The sequence below is a fragment of the Triticum urartu genome, chromosome 7A, assembly GCF_056163025.1.
Source record: "Triticum urartu cultivar PI428250 chromosome 7A, HENAU_Tu73, whole genome shotgun sequence".
NCBI classification, from domain to species: domain Eukaryota; kingdom Viridiplantae; phylum Streptophyta; class Magnoliopsida; order Poales; family Poaceae; genus Triticum; species Triticum urartu.
This window is the reverse complement of record NC_141879.1, coordinates 59,932,713-59,960,533: the sequence shown is the minus strand read 5'-3', so window position 1 is coordinate 59,960,533 and position 27,821 is coordinate 59,932,713. Positions and strand designations below refer to the sequence as shown.

The 27,821-nt window shown below is 50.4% G+C and overlaps 2 pseudogenes; both read left to right on the top strand.

The window, feature by feature from the left end:
* Window positions 1–92: 92 nt before the first annotated feature.
* LOC147957753 (F-box protein At5g49610-like) lies at window positions 93–1,234 on the top strand (annotated as a pseudogene).
* A 25,006-nt stretch (window positions 1,235–26,240) lies between these two features.
* On the top strand, window positions 26,241–27,383 carry LOC147957752 (F-box/LRR-repeat/kelch-repeat protein At2g27520-like; annotated as a pseudogene).
* The last annotated feature ends 438 nt before the right edge of the window (window positions 27,384–27,821 follow it).

Genomic DNA, 27,821 nt, shown 5'->3' with positions numbered 1-27,821 from the left:
TTTTCTAGGAACACTTTTCCAAGCTTCGACGCATCCTACTTAACGTTTTCTTCTTCTTCATCCTCTTTTCTTGTTCCCATCTAGGAATCAGTATGCTCGTCGTCGGCTCGACTGTATTGGACGACCTGCCCGAGTGGCTCGTCGTCGATGAGATCCTTGTCCGCTTGCCTGTCAAAGACGTACTCCGCTGCCGCGCTATCCGCAAGTCGTGGCGCAGCGGTACTTCCACCGACGCCTTCATCCTCGGCCACGCCGCCGCTAGCACTCGCTCCCCATCATCAGACCCCTAAAGGACACCTGCCGCGTCCTCGGAGCCTCCAATGATCTAAAGCTGCGACCTGTCCTCGGATACGCATTCGCTACCATTGTACACCGTGCCACCTGTGATGGCCTCCTCATCTTGTCGCAGCAATCCAATTACTACATCTGCAACCCGGCCACCCACAAGTGGGCGTCCATGCCACATCCTCCTCAACGACAACCAAACACCATGGCTGTCAGCCTAGTCGGCTTCTATCGGCACCACCCATCTGGAGGACACCGAGTGCTATGGGTGTCATACCCAATAAACGCCGCCGCGAAGGGCGATGTAGCAGTTGAGTTGCTTGAGTACTTCGTCCTCACAGTGGGATCGGACCAGGCAAGATGCATCCAATGGCCAGCAGTTTCAGAACAAAGGTTTGTTCCTGCTATCTGGTCCTACCACTGCCCACCAATCCTCCATCGTGGTAACCTGCATTGGCTAACGGATTTCAACATAACGGTATTTGACACCATAGCTGAGACGTTCCGAAAAATGAGCCGCCCAGCACAACTCGGCGATTGTGTGTCATTGTTGGATACGGGCAGCACCCTTGCTTTGTGTCGCACTGATCATAACTGTGTCACTTTAGATGTTTGGGTGTTGTAGGACTATGATGCCGAGACGTGGAGCTTCCAATTTCAGATTAACTTGTTAGCAATGGAGGCATCACCACCGCTTAATTTGAAGGGGATAGACACTCCTAAAATGGCTATTATCAACGAGCGCGAGCTGTTGATTCAGCAGTGTCCTCGCCGTATTTTGCATTGCGACATTGATGGTGTGTTTTTAGGCAATGTAGAAAGCAAAGGGCATGGTGACTTCTTGATACTTACTAGGCATCGCCTCCAAGAGAGCATGATTTCACTTCCATTGTTTGAGCCGCAAAAAGATGCTGTGAACAAGAAGCCTCCATTCTCCTTTGTGCTATAAGATGTCGTGCTCCATCTTAATGCTTTGGACTACTTCTTTGCTGTGTGCTTGGAGAGTGTCGTTTTTTTTGTCCAGTCATGTCTACGATTTGGTACTTCTAGTAGGACTGAACACTTTGGATGATGGAATCATTTGGTGCTTGTAATTTTTCATGCTACCTTGAGCATCATGTTGATGGTGTAAACAATGGAGTATCTATGCCATAGAACTGTTTTCCCCATGATTACTTTCAGTTTGCATGTTAAGAAAACACAAAAGGCATGGCGACAATTTTGCGCCCATGATTTTTTTTAATTTTGCAGGAGTAAGTCACAAGATGTGCAATCTTAATCACCTTGTTGTAGTCTGCTGGAAGGCTGGTGATATTGTAGTTAGCTAGGCTGCTGTTAGCTAGTGTTATTTTAGTGTATGGTTGTGGTCTTTTGCTCTTATTGTTAGTGACTTCTTTACTGATATATTTGCTGGCGCCTCCATTCTCTCACGTACAGCGCGGCAGCCGGACGAGGATGTCGGCGACGACGAGCCACTTGGGCAGGGCGTCCAACACGGCCGCGCCGCCCCTGTCCGGCATGCTGATTGCTCGCTGATATATTAATAATACCTGAAATCTTAAAAGTGCGCACGCGCTCATTGGAGAGAACGAGCGGCCGCTCTGTCACTCGCATGCATACATGCATGTATTGTCTGCTAGTGCATGTGACTACTAGCATTAAATGCGCTCAGACTTGTCACATGTGATGAAAAACAGATCCACGTCTATTTATTTCGGAATTTTCAAATTTTTAAAAAGTCGTATCTTTCAAACCATACGTCGGAATTTAGATCCGTCTTCACCGTTGGATTTCTCGTGACAAGATCTTTGAAACTAGATCCCACATGGGTATGTTTCGACAAAATTTTTTTGATGCCAACTTTCGTGCTATATGGTGCAACTAGTCTACTGTCCCGACCAACTACCTAGTAGTCGTTGTGCAACCCTCCTCCCTACTCGTGGATGCGTAGTTTTTCACTGTTGGCACACCCTACCCCCACCTCCCCTGCAAGGGATATGTGCAACTTAGTCTATCGTTCAAGCCAACTGCCTATTAGTCAATGTGCAACTCCTTACGCTCTCTATTTGTGGACCTGTATTTTCAGTTGGCGGGACCAACAAATAGAGTTGCACATAGTCTGCTAGGTAGTTGGCCAGGGGCAATCTACGAAGTTGCACATCTCACAGGCAGGGACAGTTGAATGGTAAAAAATTGACATTCATGAGGGTTGTAAAAAGTTTGCATATAAACAGAGTGCTAAAGTTGCAAAACTCACTAGGGGGTGGTTTGGGCCGTGTGCTAGCAGGAAAACTACACATCCATGGGGTACGAGAGAAAGTTGCAAATCACAGTTAGACAGTTGGCCGTGGCAGTATACGAAGTTGCACATCCACTGTTAGGTTGTTGGTCGATGCAGCAAATAGTGAAGCACATCCACGGGCAGGGAAAAATTGCAGATCAACTACTATGCAGTTGGCCTAGGTAACAGACGAAGTTGCACATCTCATTAGAAGGAGTTAGTTTGGCACCATCAATGAGAAGGAGTTAGTTTTGCACCATCAATGAAATCTGCATGTTTATGGTATAGGAGAAAAGTTGTACATCCCTGTCAGGTAGTTGCACACCGACGACTAGGCAGTTGCACAAAACGGAGAGAAAATTGCACAATTTTTTTTGTCAAAACATAGCCATGCGGGATCTAGTTTCGAAGAGCATGCCACGAGGGTTCCAAAAGTGAAAACGGATCTTAATTTCGACACGCGGTTTGAAAGTTATGATTTTTTTAAAAACTGAAAACACAAATTAAATGCGTTCACATTTGTTTACATGGATGCTTTGCAATTATTTATACTCTTCACATATGTCCACACCTATTTACTTTTTCTAATACGATCCAGGAAGACAAAAACTTACCTTTTTCGGACGGCCACCACGGAGTGCTAGTGGGCAGCCGGCCATCGGTTAGACACGTCCATAAATAATAATGAAAAAAACAAGCAGGATACGTGAATCAAAAAGGGGAAAGATAGAAAAATGCGACGAATATGATATTGGTATTAGGAAGCTAGCTAGGAATTGACTGCTTGAGTTGAGATTGTGCCGGCCACGTGTCATCAAACTGGATGGGTCTAAACCTCCAATGAATGAGACTCGGTCAAATTTTTTTCCAGATCCGAGAGGGTTTACTCTGCTTTGGAGGGCGACGGTGTTCGTTCCAGCGTCTCTGGAGGACAGATTTCTGAGGCACTTCGGCAAGCAGTGGGCAACTGCGAGCGGAAATCTGGATGCGGAATGAGGAGCACGACCGGCGATGGGATTCTTTTTCCTGTGCCATATTAGCACCGGTACTAATTGCCTTTGTTAATTAGAGGTGACTATTCAGGGGATGTAGCACAGATGGTAGAGCGCTTGCTTAGCATGCGAGAGGTATGGGGATCGATACCCCACTTCTCCAAGTTTTTTTTCTGTTTGGTTTTTGTTTTTGCAGATCTGAATTGTGTACAATATAAATTGGGAGTCCGCCGGCTGATCCGTATGAAACATCCGCCACCTCGACGGCCGTTTGATGTACGCGCGCGCAGCCGTCCGATCTACTTCTGGCATGCGGCTCGGTCGTCTTCCCCGACCCATTAATTTTCGAAACAACGGTCGAGTTGTAGAAACAAGCGCTTTGTTGCAGAATAACTTTGCAACATAGATAAGGTTGTACAAACCTTTGCAGTAGAGTTTATGTTGCAGAAAAACTTTTGCAATAAAAAGCATGTTGCGGAATTTTTCAAAAAAAAGATTATATTACATAAAAACTTTTGCAACAAAAGAGCATGTTACGTACAAACTTCTGCAACATGGGTGTTGTTGCGGAAGGAATTTTTGCAACATAGATGGTTTGCAAAAAAAATCCGTCTTTACTTTTCTGCAACATGGGTAGCACTGTCTGGCACAGGCAAACTTCCACTGGTGAAGTTGAAAAAAAATTGTTCGTCTTCATTTTTGTACTAACATAGGTGTTGTTGCGGAAGAAATTTTTGTAACACAGATGATGTTGTAGAAAACAGGGGTCGCACAAAACCATGAGAAATAGTACTGGAGGAACTCATGTAGGACACGTGTCGTAAAGAGGAGAAGGAGGCGGACGCGCGAAAGATCCACCTGTTGAAAACCAAGCATTGTCCTTAAACTAGCTATGCCCAAGGGACCATGCACGTGAAAAAGAAAAACATGCCACGCGCGGTAGCACTACCGAATCACGCGGCCGATCGGACGGTGCACCAGGCAGCGGACGCGTGCGTTATAATCAGCCGGATGAATTGAAGACTTTTTCATATAAATTCCTCTACACCAAATATTCCCATCTCTAGTGAACACACAAAACAAAGACTGAAATTACTGAAGAATCTGGATTGTCCATCTGGTCTTGCTAGAACCCCAGAAAGAAACTTAACTGGTCCAGTTACATCAGTTTTCGGCTTTTCGCAGGTAAAACCGTCACCGTGTGAGCTACAAGTCTTGATGCAGACATGGATGACTTGAATTTGCATATTTACCAGGTTTATTAGAGGGAACAAAATGGAAACAGAGACGATGCATCTAGAGGTGTTGCTGCGAAAACTGTGAATCAGCAAAATTATGAGTGTGCATGATCCCCGACGACGATGGCGGTGGCGACGATGATGACGATGATGATGACAACGTACATTTTGTGTAGCTAGGGCTCAAAAACTATTTGATGGTCTGTATATTTTGGTGAGGTGGTACATACTAGCCCCTCATGCTGATGGTGAACTTGCGGTGGTAGGACGACACCCTCTTTTGAATGTGGTGGTAGGTTAACACCAAGGTAGTGCTAGGAAGAACTTGCTATGCCGTATGATCATGCATGTTTTACTTCTCTTCTGCTCCATTGTTGTTTGTGTGCTACTTTACTTGCTACTTGTGTGCTCCATTGATTTGTTGCTTCAACTCTTGCTCTTGTGCATTGCTAGGGCAAGTGGTATGCCGTGTTCATCGGTAAGGTCCCAGGGGTTCATAGTTCATGGGAAGAAGCCAATGCATATGTGGAATCGTATAGCAACAACACACATAGAGGGTTCAAGGCTAGGCAGGCAGCAAAACAAGCTTACTCCGAGTGGGTGTAAAAGCACGACAGCACTGTTGACAATTGCAAGGTTAGAGGTGTCAAGGTGGATCGCCAGTTTGGGCCGAAGATGAAGAACTTCATCATCTTCGCCCAGTTCATTGCCATTGCTATGCTGTGGCGTTGGTGTGCTATGTGTGGGTAAGCTCACCAACTAGGGTACAAGGTATGCACAACATGTACGTCGTATGCAACCAAACGCCGTGTTCATGTGCCGCTTGGGCCAATGCAGGCAACCAAACAAAATGCACTTGGGTATTACCTAATGCAGGGACACTAGATGCAGGCAACTAAACAACTGGCAGATGGCGTATTAGAGCCTGTTTTTGCTAAACCAGGCTGGTTTGAGAAGTGTATGCGATGCAAGCCCTGTAGCAAACGGCAACCAAATACGTCCTAAGTGACCAGAGAAACCCGAGCGGCATGAGCTACTGCTGGCGGGCACTAGGTACCAGAAAAATGTGAGAAACAGAGGAGCACCTCCTCTTTCTCGATTCCTCATGGCTATATCTCACGTTTGATCCCTTGAGCCCAGCATTTGAGGAACTGAATTTACTGATGGATACGGTAGCAGAAGCCCACTGGTGTAGATAATAGCCGGTCTTTTTACTGGAATGCTGTAATTGTGTCCTGATGTTGATACTGCATTGCCGAGATTTGGCGACTGAATAAACCAAATGCAGAAGAATTTGGATACAACCTGATTATTGCTCAAGGAAACTATTATTCTTACGGTATTATGGAGAAGAATTTGTACAGTACATATGTGCAAAAACAAAACAAAACAAAAAGCAGATATTGGAGAAGTATAGAAACTATTATTCTTACAGTATTATGGGGAGACAACCTGATTATTGCTCAAGGAAAGGCACACCAGGCACGGGATATGCTAAATCGAGCATAGAAAGGACGGCACACCAGGCACGCAGCCATGTTCAGAATGTTGCACTGCTTCGGCTTGCAGAAAAGATATATTTGTGCGCATGTTTTTGTTTTTACTTTTATGTCTAGAAGGATTTTTCGCGTGTTTGGGAGATTTGGAGTTTGCAAAAGTGAAGTCAAGAATCAAGTTAGTTTTTCTTTACAGAGAATTGTAGAAAAAAAATGTGGAGAAGTGGGGTAACGATCCCCATACCTCTCGCATGCTAAGCGAGCACTCTACCATCTGAGCTACATCCCCTTTCTGTTCACTGTACAAATCCTTCCGGAGGCAAGGTTCATACAAAAACAATGTTAACCAAAGCAGGTGCAAAACTGCAAATGGACACCCATTTTCACTGAAGACTGTTCAATTTGGATGAAATCATGACAATGAGTAATTCCAACTTTCTCTTCCTCTCTTATTTTTGATGCAAGATTAGTGGAATTCGTCTTGTACGCGAGATATACATTTCAGACACCGGGGTTTGCCTCCCTTTCACAAAAAGAAAGAAAACAATCCAAAAACATACTCCCTCCTTAAAGAAATGTAGGAGGGTTTAGATTTGTTTACAGAGGGAGTACATTTTAGTGACTCTGCAACGTTTTCAGTGTCCGTCAATGTAACAAGAGCAGCAAAATGTCGTCGTGTGAATGTGCAGAAACAAGTATTATTACAGCATTGTGGGATACGATCTGAATTTTGTTCAAAAAATATCCCAGCAAAATGCAGCAAGTTGTGTCCGGGCACATTAGCATCGCCATGTTCAGAATTTGATATCTGTCAACAAATTCAGTTTCTGCTGGTGTAAAAAATATATATTTACTCCCTGCTGATAGACTGAAACTTTAAGCAAAACAACAGAACTCAAGTTCCCACTCAGTGCAAGAACCACCACATCCGTACCGACACCATCTAACAGAGATGCAGCTAGCAAAGGTCAAGTAGTGGCCATTGTCGACGCATTTTTACAGACTAATGGCAAGTGTCATGGTCAAACAGTTTCAGAATTTCAGAATCGTGATGGCAAAGCTAATAGTTTCATATACTGTCTTTTATTTAGAAAAGGAGGTTAAAACCCCCGGCCTCTGCAATAGTTTCATATACTGTCAGAAGAAGAAACCAAGCCTAGCTAAGCAGAAACTCAAGACTGCATGCTGAGTTTTTCTGAATCCACATCTCAATGAAAGGAACTGGATTCTAATGTCATCGCGTGCGAAGCGGTGACACTTCTGAAGAGGTGGACAGGAAGGCGACTTCTAGGGCGGTGTCTCTCTACTCTGCATCGACATCCGCATACCGCAGCACCGTGTGGGCTGAATTAGCATAAAACTCTTGGACTGGTTTGGGTTTTCATGCGTAACTAGTGCTGCAACAAGTTTAGATAAGAATATAAAAAAGAAAAACACAAAACTCAAGGTTAAAACACAAAATGTTCAGAATTCGATCTCTGTCAAAACACAAAATTCAGTCTCTGCTGATGAACTAAAACTCTAAGCAGAACAACAAAACTCAAGAGCTCAACTCATTGCAAGGACCACCACATCTGTGCTTCATCTAAGAAAAAATGCTGCTAGCAATGTTGAAGTACTGGCCATTGTCAACTCATTACAGACAAATATATGTCACGCACCATTTTTTGAACAGTTTCAGGATTTTAGAACCGCGATGCCAGAGCAAATACTTGCCCTACTGTCAGTTGAGGAAAGCAAGTTTAGCTAGCAGAAACACAAGAAACTACTGGGTTTTCATGAACCCATATCTCAACAAAAGGAACTGGGTTATAATGTCATCGTGTCCGAGGCGACGCTGCTTCTGAAGAGGTGGACAGGAAGGCGACTTCAAGAGGTCCTGGCTCTGGTTTCTATCTACTCTGCATCGACATCCGCGTACCGCAGCACCGCGTGGGCTGAATTAGCAGAAAAATAGATAAGCAGTTAGGCATCATGTGTCATAGGTACTGCAACAGGTTCAGATAACACAAGATCAAAAAGAAAGATGATGTACAAAACCTCAAAATAATGTAGAGACTGTGCTGTCGAACAGAACCTGAATTTTGTCCACGCATTACTCGAAACAATTACAGTAGGCTAAAAAACAGAAATATTTATCTTCTCTGTGAAACTGAACTAGGCAGACTAAACTGGTTTGGGTTTTCAAGTTCCCAAGTATTCCACTAGCTAGCTATCGGCACATATATGGTATTAAACAGAATAACTGGATCATCTGAATCAATGCAGAGTAGAATGGAAAGCAATACTCTCCATATCAAGTTTCAGTGTGGATTTTAGCAACTGTCACGATGTCTACAATCCTAAAATTGTTCAGAGTCTTGAGACCATTACCAAGTCAGAACTCGTAATTAACTGAAACAGATCAGCAAAAGTTTCAGACTAGACCGGTTTCAGTAAATTCTCATAATTTTCAGACTAGCAGAGTACTCCAGCAGAGGAGAGGCAGATTGGCAGTCAACTGAATTGAGAATCAAAATATCCGAACAACTGAAGCCAAAGGAGAAGTTTATGGCTTCTCACCAGGCGAGCCGGCGTTGACGACGACGACGCGGAAGTCCTGCTCACTGCTGGGCAGGTCGACGACGAGTGGGAGAAGGCGGCCACTGCGGGCAGGGAGGCATATGACGATGTCGGGGATGCCCTCCATGCCCGACTCCACGGACAGATGCAGGGCCAGCTTGGTGCTGAGGCGGAGCAAGGACCTCCCATCGAATGGTTACCAGCCATCGGTGACGCTGTTCTCGTCGGCGTTCAGCCACACGTATTCGATCTCCCGCGACGTCAACGTGGCGACGGGGAGGGGAACCTGCAATTGGAGTTGGGTTTCAAAGAATGAAAGAACCATCATCACATCAAAGAATCGCTCCCATCCCAAGCAATCGAAATTTACACGATTTGCAATCAAATTCCGATGCATCTTCGCGCAAATTCAACTATCCAAGAACCAAGTTCGCGCAAATTCGGGAAGAATCAAGAAGCGGACATGGCATGGCGGACTCACCTCTGCCGGAAGTTCAGGCGGAATCGCCATGGCGAGGATGGGCTCCACGACCCAGTTCATCATCGTGCTGATGACCTGGGTGTCCTCGGCGCTGACACCATTGCCACGGTAGTGGCCGAGCACTTCAGTGGCGAGGAGACATCCCCCGTTGACGTTGCGAAGGTGCACGCCGTCTCTGCCCTGCATCCGGAATACGCACCATAGAAGGGCATTCATCTCCGGATCGTCCTGCTCGACGTCGCCATCCGAATCCATATCATCGTAGTTGCGCTGCTCGACACGGAGCCCACGGCCGACCAGCGCCCGCGCATCCGTGGCGGCGAGGTAGCGGCCGTAGGCGGCGCTGCAGAGGAGCACGTGCGGGCCATAATCATCCAGGTTGTGTAACTCGACTGCCCAAGCCGAGTTCACCGACGCCCAGCGGTCCTGGTGGGATACGCTATCCCCGTCCTCGTCGGCGTGGAGGTACCTGCCGAGCAAGGTGCTCCGCAGCCGCACGTGCTGGCCCTCGACGAAGTGCTCCATCGGTCGTCGGTGTTGGACCGCTGGAGAGCAAAGGCGTCGGGGCCCTGCATGGCGAAGAGGGGGAGAGGGAGGTGGGGAGGATGGGTTCTTGGTTTCTTAGCGCTCCGGCGAGGGGAAGAAGGGGAGAAGCCAAAGTTGTTGGTTGTCGGTTATGTTCGGGCGCCAAGCCGGAGTATTTCAAGGTGGGTGACGGACGAGAGGAGCTTTCGCACAAATGGGCCGGCCCACTTTATACCAGACCAAATTTCTATTTTTTTCCTTAGGTTTTAGTCGGGGTTTTCACCCCCAAAACACCAATTTGAGAAGCTACATATTTTAAAAATCTTTTTAAAAATTGATGTTGATCTGAAGCAGAGGTGGGAAGGTAAAGGCTCAGGTGAGGTGGAATGAGACGTTGACATAGACATGCACGCATGTGAATAAGACGGTGCCCAGGATGGATCTCCATCGGAGGAGGCCGGATCCGCTGGGGAGGAGGTCGCTGTAGTACCTGCCATCTGTGCGATGGATCACGGGGCTGGCAGGCAGGGGGAGGGGATAGGAGGGAGCGGGTGGGCTAGAGCGCAGATGGCGGGTGCCCCCGACGACGGCTGGGAAGGATGGTGGAGGAGGTGGATGAGGATGGCGGCGGCGGCGTCTGCGGTTGCGCCTTGTCCGCAGCCGTGCTGGTGGTGGTCGATGCGAGAGCCGTATGGCGTCGGCCAGAATCAGGCAGGGGCGACAAAGATTTAGAGGAGAGAGAGAATGGAGGCGATGAGCGATGGGAGGAAGGGCCACCGGCGATTGGGGTGGCCTCAGATCCGCCCTCCGTGGCCGCCTATTTCATGGGACGAACACCCGTGCTCACTAATGAAGCTATGTACCTGGGGTAGGGACACGGACCTGTCTAAGGAGTCCTACCCAAGGACGTCCCTAGAAGAGGTCACCTTTCAATCGACTTGAAGGTATCCCACTCGACGGATTCAAGACACTCGACCAAGAAGCTATCACTCGACCAAGCAGCTATCACTCGACTGCCAGAAGACCTAAAAGTCATTCCGCAGGCAAATGGCCAGCCATTAAATAGTCTTTATGGTCATTATAGCACTTTATTAGGGGTGTTACCAGTAACGCCCAACCTTAAACGTACCTTAAAACCCTGTATTACTGAGGGCAGGAGGGGGCCAGCAAACTCTATATAAGCCACCCCCCTCCTCAGTATGAAGGGTTGGCACCCCTGTTATCTATACGCTCATAATCCAATCGACCGCCTCCGGGCACCGAGACGTAGGGCTGTTACTTCCTCCGAGAAGGGCCTGAACTCGTAAACCTTGCGTGTTACAACTTCCCAATAGCTAAGATCTGGCCTCTTCATACACACCGCTCTACATTACTGTCAGGCTTAGAACCACGACAGTTGGCGCCCACCGTGGGGCAGGAGTCTTAGCGCCTAAATTGCTGAAGTTGCGTTTTTTCCGATCCATTTGATCATGGTTTCCTGTGGAGTTTTGGTAGAGGGCCGCGAGATCCGTCTCGGCGCACTCACCTTCATCGCCGACGACTCCGCCTGGCTTCAGGACGCGCCGCTCGATGTCGACGCACTCCCCGTCCGCGGCGCGACGCACTTCTGCGCGTGCGTTCGTGGCGTCCTCTTGCGGCAGCCGTCGACCCAGTAACAATCGACTCCCGTTTCGTCTCCCCGCATCGCCTCCCACCAGCGCAAGCGCTCAGGTTGGTCGAGACTTCAGCGGTGGGTGAGGCATGCCGTGGCCCGCCAGTCGGCAGCCCCACAAGTCGCGGCAATCGAGCCCGACGAATCCCTCTATGGCCTGTTCGACCTGTCGACTGGCTCCATGGAGACAGCATCCGAGTGCGACAGCAGCGACCCAGCGGCTGAGGTCCTGGCGGTCGAGGGGACAGACAGTCCTCCCGGATTCCCTCGCGCTGACGGAGGCGCGGGCGAGGGCGACCCCTCGCATCCCCACGATGAGTACCGTCCCGAACCCCTCACGTCATTGCAGCGAGAAGAGCTTCGCCGCAGGAACATGGACGCGCTCCACACTCCTATTGTTGGGGAAACCCCTGAGGCCCGGGCCTTGGAGGACGCGCGCTTGGCTAACCTGGCCGAGCGCACTCGACTGGAGAATCTCCAGCGAATAATCGACGAGCAAGTGCGTCGGCGAGCTCCCGAGTCCAGTCGACGTCAGCAAGCTCCCGAGTCTAGTCGACGTCAGCTCTTCCCGCCGCCGCAGGTATACCGAACCCCAGTTCAGAATTTGGCCGCTGCGGCTCGTATAGCGGAATCAATTCAGCCCTCCCAGTCCGAAGCTGACAGAGGCTTGTTGCAGATCAGAGCGTTGCTCTGGGCGGCGGGAAATCAGAATTCCGCCGTCTCTCAGTCGCGCAATAGGATCCACAGTCGATCCGTCGCAACCGATAGAGTCGAGTCAGCTCACAGCCCAAGATCGCCCCCGAGGCGTGAGGGACGTGGTGACCGGCATGATCAGTACAGCAGGAACGAGCAGTATGATCACCGATTCGATCACGATGATCGACGTCGAGTGCCAACCCCTCCCCCGAGGAGCGGGTCATATGCGCCTCGACGGCGAGACGACAGACGCCCTCATAGCGCTGGGCAGAGGATTCCAGTCGACCCCAGAGACCCAGGCTTTGATGCGAGATCTATTCTCGTTCAAGGTTTGGTTGACAGGAACAGGGCTCATAGAGAAGGCCACAACAGAGATGCGCCCGCCAGCAGCAGGGCGCATGCTTCAGGGCCGGAGTGTTTCAGTCGAGCCATCAGGGCCGCAGTGATTCCACCCAATTTCAGGTTGGCGACTGGAATCAGCAAGTTCACCGGTGAGTCTAAGCCTGATACTTGGCTCGAGGACTACCGAGTGGCTGTACAGATTGGTGGCGGTAATGATGAGGTGGCCATGAAGCATTTGCCTCTCATGTTAGAGGGCTCAGCCAGAGCGTGGCTAAATCAGTTGGCACCCAGCAGCATCTATACTTGGGAGGACCTCTCCCGAGTGTTTGTCACCACCTTTGAGGGGACGTGCAAGCGACCTGCGGGCCTCACAGAGTTGCGGTCTTGCGTGCAGAAGCTGAATGAAACACTGAGGGATTACATCCAGAGGTGGATCACATTGCACCACACGGTTGAGAACGTGCAAGACCATCAAGCAGTTTGCGCTTTTAAGGAAGGCGTTAAATACAGAGAGTTGAATCTGAAGTTTGGTCGAACTGGAGAAATGTCTCTGAATCGGATGATGGAGATCGCCACCAAGTACGCCAATGGTGAGGACGAAGACCGACTCCGAAGCGGCAAGCTCAAGGCAGTCGCCCAAGAAACCGGAGGAAATTCCAGTCGGAAACAGAAGCGGAAGGCCGAGCCAGCCGCTCCTGGGGAGGCCCTAGCCGTTGCCCAGGGAAACTACAAGGGGAAACCCAAGGGCACCTGGAAGCCCAAGAAAGTCAAGGATCAAGATGGGAATGATGTACTGGACCTGCCATGTCACATCCACACCAAGAAAGACGAAGAGGGAAATTTTATTTTTCCAAAACATACCACTCGACAGTGCCGGCTCTTAATCCAGCAGTTCCAGGGCAAGCAGCCCAAAGATAAGGAAAAAGAGCCGGACAGGGTTGAGGACAAGGAAGACAGTGACGATGGATACCCCCAAGTCAATTCCACCCTGATGATTTTTGCCGATGTAGAAAGCAAAAGTCGACTAAAAGTCATTAACCGCGAGGTGAACATGGTTGCCCCGGCGACACCCAGTTACCTGAAGTGGTCTCAGACTGCCATCACATTCGACCAGTCTGATCACCCGACGCACATTGCCACCCCTGGGAGGCAAGCTTTGGTGGTCAACCCGATTGTCGAAGGCACTCGACTGACCAAAGTTCTGATGGATGGTGGCAGCGGCCTGAACATACTGTATGCCAAAACGTTGAAAGGGATGAGCATTCCGATGTCCAAGCTCAGTACCAGTAACATGAGCTTCCACGGGGTCATTCCTGGGAAGAAAGCCCAATCACTCGGCCAGATTGCTCTTGATGTGGTTTTCAGTGATTCAAAGAATTACCGCAAGGAAAAGTTGACATTTGAGGTTGTGGACTTCCAAAGTGCTTATCATGCCATTTTGGGCAGGCCAGGTTACGCACGCTTCATGGCCCGACCATGTTACGTGTACCTCAAACTAAAGATGCCTGGTCCCAAAGGTGTGATCACTATTACAGGCAATCGGAAGAAAGCGGAAGAATGCTTTCAGAAGGGCTCAAAGATTGCAGATGCGCAGATGGCAGTGGTCGAGCTGCACGAATACCAAAAGACTGCCGATCCGAGTGAATTGCTACGAGCCAAGAAGCCTGCTTCAGTATCAGCTTTTCAGTCGTCTGGTGAAACAAAGACGCTCCACATTCACCCAACCGACCCCGACGCAGCTCCGACTCACATTTCGGCGACGCTCGAGTCCAAATAGGAAGAAGCGCTCATCCAGCTCCTCCGTGAGAACTGGGACATCTTCGCATGGAAACCCTTTGACATGCCTGGAGTTCCCAGGGGGCTGGCTGAGCACCGTCTATGAGTCGACCCAAAATTCAAGCCTGTGAAGGAACATCTTCGACGGTCCGCCGTCCATAAGAAGCAAGCCATTGGCGAGGAGGTGGCTCGGCTCTTAGCAATGAGTTCATCCGAGAGATTTACCACTCCGAGTGGCTCGCCAATGTCGTCATGGTCCCCAAGAAGGACAAGTCGCTCCGCATGTGCATTGATTTCAAACATGTCAATCGGGCCTGCCCGAAAGATCATTTTCCTCTCCCTCGCATCGACCAAATAGTCGACTCAACTGCGGAATGCGAGAGGTTGTCTTTTCTAGATGCTTATTCCGGGTACCATCAGATCCGTCTGTACGGGCCCGACGAAATCAAAACAGCTTTCATCACTCCATTCAGATGCTTCTGTTATGTCACCATGTCGTTCGGCCTCAAGAACGCCGGTGCCACGTTCGTGAGAATGATTCAGAAGTGTTTACTCACTCAAATCAGTCGGAATGTGGAGGCGTACATGGATGACATTGTGGTCAAGTCACGCAAAGGTTCTGACCTGCGGAATGACCTTGCTGAAACCTTTGCCAACCTCAGGAGGTACGATCTCAAGCTCAATCCATCAAAGTGCACATTCGGAGTTCCAGGTGGAAATTTACTCGGTTTTCTCATTTCCGAACGAGGGATCGACGTCAATCCTGAGAAAATTGGCACCATACTGCGGATGAAGCGTCCTATACGCGTGCACGATGTCCAAAAACTTACAGGTTGCTTGGCCACTTTAAGTCGATTCATTTCCCGTCTCGGTGAAAAGGCGTTGCCTCTTTACCGACTGATGAAGAAGTCTGACAAGTTCGAGTGGACTCCAGAAGCTGATGCAGCATTTGCAGAGCTCAAAGCTCTGCTCTCCACCCAGCCGGTGCTTGCTGCCCCAATCAGCAAAGAGCCTCTGCTGCTTTACATTGCAGCCACAGGACAAGTTGTCAGCACAGTACTTACGGTCGAGCGGGAAGAGGAAGGAAAGGCCTTCAGAGTTCAGCGCCCAGTCTATTACGTGTCTGAAGTTTTGATCCCTTCAAAACAAAGATACCCCCATTACCAGAAGCTTGTATATGGGATTTACATGACCACAAAGAAGGTTGCACATTACTTCTCTGACCACTCCATTACAGTCGTCAGCGACGCCCCACTGTCAGAGATTCTGCACAACAGAGATGCAACTGGTCGAGTGGCCAAGTGGGCGATTGAACTCCTTCCCTTGGATATCAAGTATGAGGCAAAGAAGGCTATCAAGTCCCAAGCAATCGCAGATTTCATCACCGAGTGGATTGAACAGCAACTTCCGACTCAAATTCACTCGGAGCACTGGACCATGTTCTTCGACGGTTCCAAGATGCTCAATGGTTCCGGTGCTGGGGTAGTCCTAGTCTCCCCCCGAGGAGATAAGCTCAGATATGTTCTCCAGATTCACTTCGATTCCTCCAATAATGAAGCACAATATGAAGCACTTTTGTATGGGTTGCGCATGGCCATTTCACTCGGCGTCCGTTGCCTCATGGTCTATGGCGACTCGGATTTGGTGGTTAATCAAGTGATGAAGGAGTGGGACGTCAGAAGTCCGGCAATGACTGGTTATTGCAATGCAGTACGAAAGCTAGAGAAGAAATTTGAGGGGTTAGAGCTTCATCACATCCCCCGACTGAAAAATCAGGCAGCTGACGATTTGGCAAAGATAGGCTCCAAGAGAGAAGCCATTCCCAGCAACATGTTTCTGGAACACATTCACTCGCCGCCAGTCCAAGAAGATCCTTTCACAGAAGGAACCCCGCAGCCGAAAAGTGCCACAGATCCGACTGAAGTTGAAGTTCCTGCGGTGGTTGACCTAATCTTGGAAGTATTAGCGATCACTCCCGACTGGACAGTACCGTACATCGCGTATATCCTAAGGAAAGAACTCCCAGAGGACGAGGAAGAGGCTCGACAGATCGTCCGCCGATCCAAGGCCTTCACAGTCACAAAGGGACAGTTGTATAGAGAAAGCGCGACTGGAATCGGGCAAAAGTGCATAACTCCAGAGGAGGGTCAGATAATCCTTGATGATATTCACTCGGGGACCTGTGGTCACCATGCGTCCTCTCGGACCATTGTGGCTAAAGCATACCGAGCGGGTTTTTACTGGCCAAGAGCAAATGAGATGGCAAAAGAGATAGTCGACAAGTGTGAAGGGTGCCAGTTCTACTCCAACATGTCACACAAGCCTACATCAGCCCTGAAGACCATCCCACTCGTATGGCCCTTTGCTGTCTGGGGTCTGGACATGGTTGGTCCACTGAGGACAGGCAGGAGCGGCTTCACGCACGTGCTTGTGGCAGTCGACAAGTTTACCAAATGGATTGAAGCTAAGCCCATCAAAGATCTCGATGCTCGCACCGCCATCAGTTTTGTCAGAGGGCTAACATTCGGATATGGAGTCCCGCATAGCATCATCACAGACAATGGGTCAAACTTCGATTCGGATAAGTTCAGAGATTTTTGCGCCTCTCAAGGCACTCGAGTCGACTATGCATCGGTCGCCCATCCCCAGTCGAATGGACAAGCTGAAAGAGCAAATGGTCTGATCCTCAAGGGACTAAAGCCTCGTCTGATGCGTGATCTCAAGCATGCGGCAGGTGCCTGGGTCGACGAGCTTCCGTCAGTTCTATGGGGATTAAGGACCACCCCTAACCGATCGACTGGTAGAACTCCATTCTTTCTGGTTTATGGAGCCGAAGCAGTTCTGCCGAGTGATCTTCTTCACAACGCTCCCCGAGTCGAGCTTTATACTGAAGATGAAGCAAAACAGGCTCAGCAAGATGCAGTCGACCTCCTGGAAGAAGAAAGAGAGATGGCCATGATCAGGTTGACCATTTATCAGCAAGACTTGCGTCGATTCCACGCCCGGAACGTGAAGAGTCGAGCCTTCCAAGAAGGAGATTTGGTCCTCCGAGTGGATCAACAGAAACCTCACAAGCTTGCTCCTACCTGGGAAGGCCCCTTCATCATCACCAAAGTCCTCTGCAACGGAGCATATCATCTCTACAATGTTGATCGCCAGATCGATGAGCCACGAGCTTGGAACGCGGAACTACTCCGCCCCTTTTACACTTGAGTTCGCCTTTAGACCACATGTAATAAGAAAAACTCCTGAAGTTTAATAAGAGTGTTCCAATAATTATTGTCACTTTTGTTTGTATCCGAAATCCCCTAGTGGGTGACTTAGCTGTGAAACCATCTCGCCTAAGTTTGAAAAATCCTACCGAGTGGAGAGCAAACCTCCCACTCGGAGGCTTAGCAGCAGTTCAGCACTCGCCTAAGTTCTCCCACGAAGAGACTTAGCTGCGGTCAGACACTCGCCTAAGTTTGAAAAATCCTACCGAGTGGAAAGCAAACCTCCCACTCGGGGGCTTAGCTGCGGTTCAGCACTCGCCTAAGTTCTCCCTTGAAGAGACTTAGCTGCAGTCAGACACTCGCCTAAGTTTGAAAAATCCTACCGAGTGGAGAGCAAACCTCCCACTCGAAGGCTTAGCTGCAGTTCAGCACTCGCCTAAGTTCTCCCACGAAGAGACTTAGCTGCGGTCAGACACTCGCCTAAGTTTGAAAAATCCTACCGAGTGGAGAGCAAACCTCCCACTCGGAGGCTTAGTTGCTGTTCAGCACTTGCCTAAGTTCTCCCACGAAGAGACTTAGCTGCAGTCAGACACTCGCCTAAGTTTGAAAAACCCTACCGAGTGGAGAGCAAACCTCCCACTCAGAGGCTTAGCTGCAGTTCAACACTCGCCTAAGTTCTCCCACGAAGAGACTTAGCTGCAGTCAGACACTCGCCTAAGTTTGAAAAATCCTACCGAGTGGAGAGCAAACCTCCCACTCGGGGGCTTAGCTGCGGTTCAGCACTCGCCTAAGTTCTCCCTCGAAGAGACTTAGCTGCAGTCAGACACTCGCCTAAGTTTGAAAAATCCTACCGAGTGGAGAGCAAACCTCCCACTCGGGGGCTTAGCTGCAGTTTAGCACTCGCCTAAGTTCTCCCACAAAGAGACTTAGCTGCAGTCAGACACTCGCCTAAGTTTGAAAAATCCTACCGAGTGGAGAGCAAACCTCCCACTCGGGGGCTTAGCTGTGGTTCAGCACTCGCCTAAGTTCTCCCTCGAAGAGACTTAGCTGCGGTCAGACACTCGCCTAAGTTTGAAAAATCCTACCGAGTGGAGAGCAAACCTCCCACTCAAGGGCTTTGCTGCGGTTCAGCACTCGCCTAAGTTCTCCCACGAAGTGACTTAGCTGCAGTCAGACACTCGCCTAAGTTTGAAAAATCCTAACGAGTGGAGAGCAAACCTCCCACTCGGGGCTTAGATGCAGCTCAGTGCTCGCCTAAGTATGAAACACATCTCATTCCCCAAGAACGACGAGGGGCGCGAGTCGACTGCCACCTTCTCCTGGAGAGCTTCGCCACAAATACAATGTGCGCTTCGTCTCACTCTGCAGTAACAGGGCGTGGTTCGACTGCCACCTTCTCCTGGAGAGCTTCGCCACAAATACAATGTGAGCTCCGTCCCACTCTACAACAGGGTGTGGGTTGGTCGTTACCTTTTCCCTCGAACGGAAACCAAGTTCCACTCGACGAATCATCCACGAAGACGTTCAACAAAAATCAAGTTCAGATGAAGCCTAAAAGGTCCCAGACCTCGGATCAAAGTATTCGAGCCCTCGGCTCGGCAGAGTTTAACTGTTACACTTCCACTCGGCATTCCGAGGCAAATTTAAGGAAGAGTTTAACGGATTACAAAATACACTCGGCATTCCAAGGCAAATTCAAAGTGAGGAGTAGTAGTTTTTTCATTCCTCAGGAGGAGGAGGACTGGAAGGGGCGACGAACTCGTCCAGATCAATCCCGTCTGCAATACGGGTGGCAGCAGCGATGAAGGTCTCCATAAAGTCCTGGAATTTGTGATTCCTCGTGTTGGCAACTTGGATGGCGGCCAGCTCCTCCTCCCGAGCCTCCTTGCAATGGACGCGGACCAGGGACAGAGCCACATCAGCGCCGCACCGAGCTGAAGACTTCTTCCACTCCTGCACTCAGTCAGGGATTCCGTTGAGTCGGGTCATTAGAGACTCGAGATCATTCTGGAGCGTAGACTCTGGCCAAAGTGCCGGGTCGATCCGCGACATGGCAGCCTTCAGTCGAGCCAAGTAATCCACGATGCCATCAATACGGGATTCTAGTCGGAGCAGATTCATGGCAGCTTCATCTTTCACAGGAGAGTTGATCGGATCCAGACCTGTTTCAATCCGCCCAGTCTCCTCTTCAAAATTCTGGCAAAGCTCTGCGTACACGAACCAAAGATAAGTCAATTTTCATAAGACGAAGTCGACACAAAAAAAAGGTCGGAACTGAATGGGCACCTTCGAGCTTGATGAACTATTTCTTGGCGAGGCTCCTCAAGTAGCTCTCCAGGTCGTCCCTCCTGCGAGCGATGCCTTCCATCTTCTCATTCAGGGCAAGGTTCTCCTTCTTCCAACGTGAGCACTCCTTGTTGGCTTCATTCAGAGCGGTCTTCAGCTTGGTATTCTCTTCTTCTAATTGGCCGGCCGAAGCCAGCTTCTGTTCAGCCAGAGCGATCTTGTCGTCAGCCTCTTTGCGGGCAGCAGGCAAGTCCCGATCCTTCTTCGCCAGAGCCTCACTCAGTTCTCCTGCAAAAGAAATGATGATTGATCCGGAAACAACAGAAGGGTACTCAAGCCTAAAAACAAAATCAGTCGACAAAGTCGCTTTACCTGCGGCGCCGTCCCTGACCTTCTGCAGCTCTGTTCTGGCCAGCTCTAGATCAAGGTCCAGTTGAATCTTCTGCTTCTCCAATTCAGTATAGCGAGCTGCAAGTTCGCAGGATTTCTGTAAAAAAAATCAGTCGACAGACGTTCAAGATAAGTCGCTTCCGAGTAACTAAGAGACAATAGTGACGTTTCTAAGACCACAGCCGAATCAAAAACATTCGACAGTAGTCTCGGGGACTACACCCAGTGGGTGCACTCAGCGTGCCCCCACTGGTTCGACCAAAAAAAATCGACTGCCCGCAGTCGACAGGATACAGTCCCACTCGACCTGGCCCGACCAAACTGAGTGAAGAAATACAGATACAGCAACACAATGTAAAGACTACAGCCGACTGCCAGCAGTCCACCGTAGTCTCGGGGACTACACCCAGTGGGTGCACTTAGCGTGCCCCCACTCGTCCAAGAATTAGCAAACACACCCAGTGGGTGTACAAATACAGACACAAAAGATCAAACAGATCAAGTGACGAGTCGACTGACCAGGATGATGCTCTGAAGAGCTGAACTCGTGTCATAGGCTGCTTGGCTGGCCTCCCGAGCCTTCTTCACTTGCTCCATCATAACCCCCGCCTAGCGTATAGCCTCCTTCGCAGCAGCCGCTTGGTCCTCAGGGACGGGGTACGCAGCAAAAAGCGAAGATGGGTCCGCGGTCGACGCCGAAGGCTGCACACTCGACAGGGGGTTGGCGAAAGTCACAGAAGCCCGAGTGGGCTCGCCATCGTTCCGAGTCGCGGCCTCAGGCGCCGGAGTGGACTGTGGGGTCTTGATAGCAGACGTCCTCTTCACCCTCAGCGGCTCGTTGTCATCATCGTCCGGGAGATCAATAACATGAGGAGGGGCTGCAAGAGAAACATTCAATCGACAAGAACTGCAATAGCCAGTCGACTCAAAGCAAAACGTCAATAATCGTACCGGGGTTGGAGGTAACAGCGTCCTCCATCTCTTGGTCGTCGTTCCTGGCGGAAACCTCAGAAGTGGCACCGCTGCAAATCTCAAAAGTCAGTCAGTTGGCTCAATGAATCGACCAAGGATCCATCCACGGTCGACAAAGGAAAGCAAAGTTTTTATCATTTACCCGGAAATGGTAGGAACAGCTATCTTCATCTTGGGCAGAACTTTGGGCGGCTTGGATGGCGTCGCTCGTGGGTGCTTGGGAGCCTTCTCAGTCGGCGGAGGAGGAGAACTCCGAGGGCGCTTCGACATCTGCCCAACAGGCGCGGTAGCCTTGCCACATCCCCGCGCTGGATCATGCGTGAGCTTGGATCGCCCCTCCGGGCGGGGGGGTTCAGCTTCCTCCTCCTCCTCGCTGGAGGAGACGTCATCGTCCCCCTCTCCCTCGCCATCAGACTCCCACTCGCCTTGGTCATCCCCGCTCTCGCCTCCGCTCGCCTCACCTTCCTCAGTCGACCCCTGTGCTCCATTGGGCGTCGAGTACATCTCGGTGGTCGCCTGGGAAACAACAGGCAAGACGAAAGTCAATCGACCAACTCGAAGAAGACCAACGCAGAAAAACAAGATCTCAGTCAGGAGCATAAAGACATACCTGGTCCACTTCATACGTATTGTCGAGTGGAATGACCCTCCTTGCTCCTCGGGGATTGTCTTTGTTCCCCGTGATGCTCGACAGCCACCCCTCCAGCATCTCGTCGGTGACCTCCTCCGGGTGGATCCGAGTGGTGTCGTCGAGGCCCGAATACAGCCACATTGGATGGTCTCGGGCCTGGAGTGGTTGGATGCGCCTCTGAAGAAAGACCTCTAACAGGTCCATCCCAGTTACACCCTCACAGACGAGCTCAACCACTCGACCGGCCAACACTTTGACTTGGGCCCTTTCCTCCGGCGCCACTTTTAGAGAAGCAGGTTTTTGGGCTCGGTCAAGGGAGAAAGGAGGAAGACCATTCGACTGTCCGGGGGTCGCCTGGTCCTGACAGTAGAACCAGGTCGACTGCCAACCACGGACCGACTCCGGGAAGGTAATAGACGGAAAACAGCTCTTCCCCCTCGTCTGGATCGCCAAACCCCCGCACAACTGGATCACCTTCGTCCTCTCATCACTCGACTTGGCCTTTTTTACCGACTGGGAGCGACAAGTAAAAATGTGCTTGAAAAGCCCCCAATGCAGACGGCAACCCAGGAAGGCCTCGCACATGGAAATAAACGCGGCAAGATAGACTATGGAGTTGGGGTAAAGTGATGGAGCTGCGCTCCGAAGAAAATCAAGAAGCTCCGGAAGAATGGATGGGGGGGCAGAGAAAACCGTCGGTCGATGTGAGTGGCTAGGAGCACGCACTCACCATCGCGGGGCTGAGGCTCGATTTCTCCCCCGGGAAGTCGCGCCGCTTCGCGGGGAATGGCTCCCCCCTCAACCATGTCGTTGAGATCCTCCTGCCGGAGCACCGACGGCATCCAGTCGTCTTGGATCCAGCCTTTTGGCAGGGTGGTCCTGGAGGAAGATCCGCCCCGTGCAGACTTCTTTCCTTTCCCCGCCGCTGTCGCCTTCTTCGCATGCTCCAGAGCCGTCGTCTTGCCCTTCACCATCGTCGCCGGCGAGGTCTCACGCGGGCTTGCGACGCTCGGGTGGGAGCTGAGGCAGCGGAAAGACTGGCGAAGATAGAGAGGAAGGAGGAAGGAGAATAGAGCGCATGGTTTGGAAAACCCCGAGCCGGCAACTTATAAGGGGCCGCTCCCGAGTGGCTGACTGGTAGGCCCAGGCAATCCAGTCAAATCCCGCAGCAGATGCGCACGCAGTACGTGGCGAAAAAAGCGACGAGGAGATTGAGGAGCTTCCCCTTTATCGCTTCCGATTACTATGGCTGCCTCCGTCCCGCGCGCTTCCCCAAATCCGAATTCCCGCAACGTCCGCGAGCGACAAAAACAACTTGCCAAAACAGGAGATCCCACTCGCACCGACGCTCGGTATGTAAGAAAATTCACTCGACGAAAAACCTAGAATGGGTCAAGGCGACTGAAAAAAGTTTGCAACGTCATCTGTGACGATTGACCCAACGAAGCTCTCACGTGGCCCGAAAGGCCAGCCGGAAGAGTTCTCCGACTCCTTCTCCACTCAAACCTCGACCCATTCGGGGGCTAATGATGAAGCTACGTACCTGGGGTAGGGACACGGACCTGTCTAAGGAGTCCTACCCAAGGATGTCCCTAGAAGAGGTCACCTTTCAATCGACTTGAAGGTATCCCACTCGACGGATTCAAGACACTCGACCAAGAAGCTATCACTCGACCAAGCAGCTATCACTCGACTGCCAGAAGACCTAAAAGTCATTCCGCAGGCAAACGGTCGGCCATTAAATAGTCTTTATGGTCATTATATCACTTTATTAGGTGCGTTACCAGTAACGCCCAACCTGAAACGTACCTTAAAACCCTGTATTACTGAGGGCAGGAGGGGCCCAGCAAACTCTATATAAGCCACCCCCCTCCTCAGTATGAAGGGTTAGCACCCCTGTTATCTATACGCTCATAATCCAATCGACCGCCTCCGGGCACCGAGACGTAGGGCTGTTACTTCCTCCGAGAAGGGCCTGAACTCGTAAACCATGCGTGTTACAACTTCCCAATAGCTAAGATCTAGCCTCTTCATACACACGCCCCTACATAACTGTCAGGCTTAGAACCACGACATTGCCCTTCACCATCGTCGCCGGCGAGGTCTCACGCGGGCTTGCGACGCTCGGGTGGGAGCTGAGGCAGCGGAAAGACTGGCGAAGATAGAGAGGAAGGAGGAAGGAGAATAGAGCGCACGGTTTGGAAAACCCCGAGCCGGCAACTTATAAGGGGCCGCTCCCGAGTGGCTGACTGGTAGGCCCAGGAAATCCAGTCAAATCCCGCAGCAGACGCGCACGCAGTACGTGGCGAAAAAAGCGACGCGGAGATCGAGGAGCTTCCCCTTTATCGCTTCCGATTACTACGGCTGCCTCCGTCCCGCGCGCTTCCCCAAATCCGAATTCCCGCAACGTCCACGGGCGACAGAAACAACTTGCCAAAATAGGAGATCCCACTCGCACCGACGCTCGGTATGTAAGAAAATTCACTCGACGAAAAACCTAGAATGGGTCAAGGCGACTGAAAAAAGTTGGCAACGTCATCTGTGACGATTGACCCAACGAAGCTCTCACGTGGCCCGAAAGGCCAGCCGGAAGAGTTCTCCGACTCCTTCTCCACTCAAACCTCGACCCATTCGGGGGCTAATGATGAAGCTACGTACCTGGGGTAGGGACACGGACCTGTCTAAGGAGTCCTACCCAAGGACGTCCCTAGAAGAGGTCACCTTTCAATCGACTTGAAGGTATCCCACTCGACGGATTCAAGACACTCGACCAAGAAGCTATCACTCGACCAAGCAGCTATCACTCGACTGCCAGAAGACCTAAAAGTCATTCCGCACGCAAACGGTCGGCCATTAAATAGTCTCTGTGGTCATTATAGCACTTTATTAGGGGCGTTACCAGTAACGCCCAATCTTAAACGTACCTTAAAACCCTGTATTACTGAGGGCAGGAGGGGGCCAGCGAACTCTATATAAGCCACCCCCCTCCTCGGTATGAAGGGTTGGCACCCCTGTTATCTATACGCTCATAATCCAATTGACCGCCTCCGGGCACCGAGACGTAGGGCTGTTACTTCCTCCGAGAAGGGCCTGAACTCGTAAACCTTGCGTGTTACAACTTCCCAATAGCTAAGATCTAGCCTCTTCATACACACCCCTCTACATTACTGTCAGGCTTAGAACCACGACACTCACCGTCGAGCTCGCCTTCGGCCGCTGCCTCGCCGACGTTCACGACGTAGAGCCCCTTCCTCCGATCCCATTTGCCAGGGAGGAAGCGCCATCCTTCATCGCAGAGAACGAGTCCACACTGAGATCCCAACCAGATCGTTATTGCGCCTCCCCAAACCACAGCGGCACATCCCACTCCATCAACGACCAACCTATATGAGGCGGAGGGTTAGTGTAGGACGCGAGCGCCGTCACCATGGAAGTGGGGGACGCCGTAGGTGGGAAGGAGCCAGCGACGGCGTCTGTGTCAGGAAGATCGCACAACGGTGGCGGCGTTTACTCAAGGGGATCGAGAGGAGCTGTGTTTGGTGCCGGGTGGGTTCTTTGGTGCGTGCGTGGGGCTGGAGATTGTGATAGGTGATCAGGTGAGGGCGTGCTATACCTGGATCGATAGCCTTACCATACCTGGTGGTAATTTAAATTTATTACCATATTCGATATTTCCCGAGTTATGGCCTTACCATACCTGGATTGATAGCCTTTGGGGTAATTTAAATTTATTACCATATAATTACCATATTCAAAATTTCCTGAGTTATGACCTTACCATACCTGGATTGATTTATTACTATACGTGGATTAAAAATTTCCTGAGTTATGACCTTACCATACCTGGATTGATTTATTACTATACGTGGATTAATTATGATTGATTACCATAAATACGTTGGGTATTGCCGGTCAGACGAGAAAAGAGAAAAACCGGTGGGAGGGGCTGGTGGGAGGTGGGACGAAGAAAAACCGGTTGAAAATAAACCGGTTGAAAATAAACCGGTTGAAAGTGGGGGGACTATTCAACCAAGTCGTCCATTAGGAGTAGAGATAAAGGAAAGGAAAACTTTGAAGCCCACCTAGTATAGGGGTGGAGGAAGAAAAGGAAATCGCGCGTGTACGTGAGTTGCGGCCGTCCGGCGAAATCGGTTGTTAGTTTAGCTTTCCCTGCATGCGTATAGTCTCTCCAAGGAGCAGCCAAGCTCCTCGCTGGAAGACGGCGCGGCAGCCTAGGCTGTGTCGTCAAGGTCGAGGCTACACCAACACATAGGCGCCGCCCTCGCTCTCTCCGTCCATTCTCCAGAGTAGAGTAAATCCCTTCAGCTTTTCTTTTCTAGGAACACTTTTCCAAGCTTCGACGCATCCTACTAAACGTTTGCTTCTTCTTCATCCTCTTTTCTTGTTCCCATCTAGGAATCAGTATGCTCGTCGTCGGCTCGACTGTCTTGGACGGCCTGCCCGAGTGGCTCGTCGTCGATGAGATCCTTGTCCGCTTGCCTGTCAAAGACGTACTCCGCTGCCGCGCTGTCCGCAAGTCGTGGCGCAGCGGTACTTCCACCGACGCCTTCATCCTCGGCCACCACCGCCGCCAGCACTCGCTCCCCATCATCAGACCCCTAAAGGACACCTGCCACGTCCTCGGAGCCTCCGATGATCTAAAGCTGCGACCTGTCCTCGGATACGCATTCGCTACCATTGTACACCGTGCCACCTGTGATGGCCTCCTCATCTTGTCGCAGCAATCCAATTACTACATCTGCAACCCGGCCACCCACAAGTGGGCGTCCATGCCACATCCTCCTCGACGACAACCAAACACCATGGCTGTCAGCCTACTCGGCTTCTATCGGCACCACCCATCTGGAGAACACCGAGTGCTATGGGTGTCATACCCAATAAACGCTGCCGCGAAGGGCGATGTAGCAGTTGAGTTGCTTGAGTACTTCGTCCTCACAGTGGGATCGGACCAACCAAGATGCATCCAATGGCCAGCAGTTTCAGAACAAAGGTTTGTTCCTGCTATCTGGTCCTACCACTGCCCACCAATCCTCCATCGTGGTAACCTGCATTGGCTAACGGATTTCAACATAACGGTATTTGACACCATAGCTGAGACATTTTGAAAAATGAGCCGCCCAGCACAACTCGGCGATTGTGTGTCATTGTTGGATACAGGCAGCACCCTTGCTTTGTGTCGCACTGATCATAACTGTGTCACTTTAGATGTTTGGGTGTTGCAGGACTATGATGACGAGACGTGGAGCTTTCAATTTCAGATTAACTTGTTAGCAATGGAGGCATCACCACCGCTTAATTTGACAAGGAAAGACACTCCTAAAATGGCTATGATCAACGAGCGCGAGCTGTTGATTCAGCAGTGTCCTCGCCGTATTTTGCATTGCGACATTGATGGTGTGTTTTTAGGCAATGTAGAAAGCAAAGGGCATGGTGACTTCTTGATACTTACTAGGCATCACCTCCAAGAGAGCATGATTTCACTTCCATTGTTTGAGCCGCAAAAAGAAGCTGTGAACAAGAAGCCTCCATTCTCCTTTGTGCTATAAGATGTCGTGCTCCATCTTAATGCTTTGGACTACTTGTTTGCTGTGCGCTTGGAGAGTATCGTTTTTTTTGTCCAGTCATGTCTACGATTTGGTACATCTAGTAGGACTGAAGACTTTGGATGATGGAATCTTTTGGTGCTTGTAATTTTTCATGCTACCTTGAGCATCATGTTGATGGTGTAAACAATGGAGTATCTATGCCATAGAACTGTTTTCCCCATGATTACTTTCAGTTTGCATGTTAAGAAAACACAAATGGCATGGCGACAATTTTGCGCCCATGATTTTTTTTAATTTTGCAGGAGTAAGTCACAAGATGTGCAATCTTAATCACCTTGTTGTAGTCTGCTGGAAGGCTGGTGATATTGTAGTTAGCTAGGCTGCTGTTAGATAGTGTTATTTTAGTGTATGGTTGTGGTCTTTTGCTCTTATTGTTAG